The sequence below is a fragment of the Moschus berezovskii genome, chromosome 9 (assembly GCF_049115385.1).
Source record: "Moschus berezovskii isolate FMDL1 chromosome 9, NW_MosBer_1.0, whole genome shotgun sequence".
Classification (NCBI taxonomy): Eukaryota; Metazoa; Chordata; class Mammalia; order Artiodactyla; family Moschidae; genus Moschus; species Moschus berezovskii.
In genome coordinates this window covers 77,469,854-77,473,746 of record NC_142468.1, presented here as the reverse complement: position 1 = coordinate 77,473,746, position 3,893 = coordinate 77,469,854, and the positions used below count along the sequence as shown (strand labels likewise).

Here is a 3,893-nt window from a genome sequence, read left to right as displayed (position 1 = left end):
ACTTATATTCTCTATATGTGATTAATATATTTCCAAGGATACAATAGATAGAGGAAACTGCAGCAAGCATTGATTCAACAATGAAATCTTTTTTAGTACTATTCTAATGATTTTAACTTCTTCAACAGATTCCTGTATTTTAGAATATTAGGTTTTCTGTCCTTGCATGGCTGGGAGGCCATAAGCAGTCACACTCATAGTTGTAAGAGCCCGGACAAACTTGTCATGCAAGTTAGAAAGCTATCAGAGGGGCTTGGATTGGAACACTCCTATTAAGCCAAGGAGAACTTTTAAACTACAGCTCTGAATTAATGTTTTCAGAGAAAGGTGGTTGGGGGGAAGCCCCCGTAAGTATTAGAGGACTTGGTAAGAGGCATAGGATAGTAAAGCAGTCAGACTCCGGTTTTCTTTGGGGTAGATGCTCAGGTAAGTCCAGGGGGTTCCTCGAGCCCTATTAGCCTTTGCCGGTCAGGCCTCTTCCCCAATTGACCTTTGCCACGGGTAGGATTTCCCTCGCTGGCTCCGGGCAAATATTTATATTTTGTTGTTTTTCCTTTAGTATAGCTGTTTATACAGCTTAACTTTTCTGTGTATATAAACTTTTTTCATGTTTCAAGTATATTTTTGTGCGTTGTTTCATTTCCCTTTATTATTTTACCATTTTCTTGGGTTAATTCATCTTTTTGCAAGCATCATTTTAATAAACTGATACTTAAATTTGGGAGATTTTCTTCATATTATTCTTTGATAATTTTAATTGTTAGCATATAAATAATATTTCTATTCATATAATTTTTCTTTTTTCATATAATTTCTTTAATTGTGAAGTATATGCATTTTTACTGCTTTCTTTAATTTTTATTTGGTTTAAAATTATCTTTTTCAAAACTTGCATTCTTGTTAATTGCCTAAATGAAGATATTCAGTTCATAGACTCAAACAGAGCATGAACTATGATAATAAAATATAAAGAATATTCACTGATATCTAAACTTGAAATTATTGTGTCTTAATTCCTCAAAACATTGCCATGTGTAGTAGCGCTGTAGACTTCGTGTCAGTAGCAGCTATTGCGTGTCCCCACAGTCCTCAGTAGACTATTACCCATTTCATTTCATGCAGTAGCACCTTCTAGCTATTGCTCATATGAATGGATGAAATATGCAAACACAGTCCCTGGACTGCTAATTCTTCCATATAAGAGAAATCATTTCTTTGTGCCCAGTTTGATAGGAGTCAAACAAAGGAGTAACTTTAATGTATGAATAACCATCATGTGATTCTATTTAGATCAATAAAAGCATACTATGTACCCATAAGTCTACAGCTATGACTTAAGATGAGAAATGTTATTATAGATAATAATAAGCTGGATGGAAATTTATTATAACAATAATATGCAGGACAGACATTCAGCAAACTTAAGTAAGAGTCATTACTTAGGTAATGAGCTAGCAATAAGACCAAAGTGGCAAATAAACTTCCCTCTAGCCATTTTTACAGGGTGGAGCCTCAGTTATCGTCATAGAAAATGACACAGGGTTATCATAGTAGCCTAACCATCTACAGTGTGATGATTTCTTATCTCAGATAAAACCTTTATAGACTCTAATGCCTGTACACTGGAATTTTAAATTCTATCTTCTAGTTTTATTTTTTTCTAAAGGTTATAATTTTTTAAAAATATTAATATCTTAGTGAAATGTAATATTGCCTTGAGACAATGTAAAATAGGGGAAGGAAAATGCTGACTGATGGAATATAGAGATGCATCAAGTTGCAGCTAAAAGTCCAGTACTGGTGACTTCAAAAAATATTGGCTGCTTCATCAGTATCTCAAAGCTAGAGTTGTTGGGAAATATGTATTCATATCATCTAAGAAAAAATAATTTCTTCCAGCTAACCAATCAAGATGCATCCTAGAGAAAAAGCTCACTTTTGAAATAAGGTTCTTACATTTTATGTGAAATATCTTATCAATTTTTAACATTACTAATGCCCCATTGTTTAATTTTTTGATCCAGGTGAAACCAGATCAAATGGATGAAAACCAAACAAAGGTAGTGAGAGAATTTATCCTGGCAGGCTTCTCACAGACACAATCTATTGAAACAGGGCTATTTGTACTATTTCTTCTCTTCTATGTGTCCACTTGGGTAGGAAATGTCCTTATCATGGTCACAGTAGTCTATGATAACCATCTGAATTCGTCACCCATGTATTTCCTTCTTGGCAACCTCTCTTTCCTCAATCTATGTTATTCAACAGTAACTACCCCTAAGCTTCTGGCCGACTTTCTTGATGATGAAAAGCTCATTCCCTATGACCAATGCATTGTGCGGCTCTTCTTCCTGCATGTTGTAGGGGCAGCAGAGATGTTCCTGCTCACAGTGATGGCCTAGGATCGCTATGTTGCAATTTGTCGCCCCCTGCACTATACCACTATCATGAGTCGAGGATTATGCTGTGTGTTGGTAGCTGCCTCCTGGATGGGAGGATTTGTGCACTCTACTGTCCAGACAATTCTCACTGTCTGTCTACCCTTTTGTGGGCCAAATCAGGTGGACAATTTCTTTTGTGTTCCCCCTGTCATCAAACTTGCCTGTGCAGACACTTTTGTCATTGAATTGCTAATGGTATCTAACAGTGGGTTGATTTCTACCAGCTCCTTTGTAGTGCTGGTTTCTTCCTATGCCACTGTCCTAGTCAAGATTCGCTCCAAAGAAGGAAGGCAAAAGGCACTCTCAACCTGTGGCTCTCACCTCATGGTGGTAACACTCTTTTTTGGACCCTGTATTTTCATCTATGCTCGTCCATTCTCCACTTTTTCTGTGGACAAGATGGTGTCTGTACTCTACAGTGTTATTACTCCCATGCTGAACCCCCTCATCTACACACTTAGGAACAAAGAGGTCAAGTCAGCCATGCGAAAGCTGTGGCATAGGAGTGGACTTACTTGGAAAAAGCAAGAGACATAAGAAGATGAAGTGAGTTTTTGCAAGCAAAGAATCTTGGGTGAGAATAATTACTTTGGCAAGAATGTGTTAGGAGATGGTAGCTTAGTTGTTTCGTTATCTTCCATTAAATCATAATACTCCTATTAATGGCTTTATAACAAAATTAAACCCAGAAATACTCCTTTCATAATGAATTGTTCTGTTTTCTGCTTCTTTTTCTTCCCTAAAGAAAATCTGGTTTCTGTTTCCGATCAATTCAGGCTTTTCCATTCTATCTACTTATCTAATCAAATTTTATTCTATACATTTTGTATATTCAGTTTGCTATTATATACAGGTACAATCTACCCTTTCCAAATTCTCATCAGTTTCTTCTCCACCTTGCTACAGATTTTGTCTTGGTCTCAGTTTTAACTTACTCCAACTAAAAGTCTGCAACAAATTAAGTAATGAATTTATACAGGCTTCTTACTCTCCCAAAAAAAGGAATATCAGTAAGATGAGTCAAAGTGAATCAGATTTATATGACTGCATAACAACAAACTAGTCAGATATGTTAGTCTGCTTCATCACTTCACCACATTATTAATTACCATCTAGCAGTGGAAATGAGACAGCAATTGCCTCATAGTGTGGGTTCAAATACCCTTCTCTGAATTACAAATCAAATAAGGTCCCTATCTGTAGCATGTATAAATTGATGTCTATTTTCCAGTTCTTTGTGAGAGCTAAAAATGATGACAGATATGAATGCAGATTCACCCTGGTTCATAACAGGGTTTCACTATTATTTACTCATTGAAGTTGATACTTTTTCAAGGGATACAGATGGTGAAATTCTAAATTTGTTGATTTGCCTTAATGAAACAACAGTGTAACCTACTGTAACTGGTTTGAAGAGAATGCTAGAAAGCGTACAGAAATGTCACAACATTT

General features: G+C 36.0%; 1 pseudogene; it reads left to right on the top strand.

Annotated features, from left to right (window-relative positions):
- The first annotated feature begins 2,024 nt into the window (after positions 1-2,024).
- Positions 2,025-2,978, top strand: LOC148776528 (olfactory receptor 4Q2-like; annotated as a pseudogene).
- The last annotated feature ends 915 nt before the right edge of the window (positions 2,979-3,893 follow it).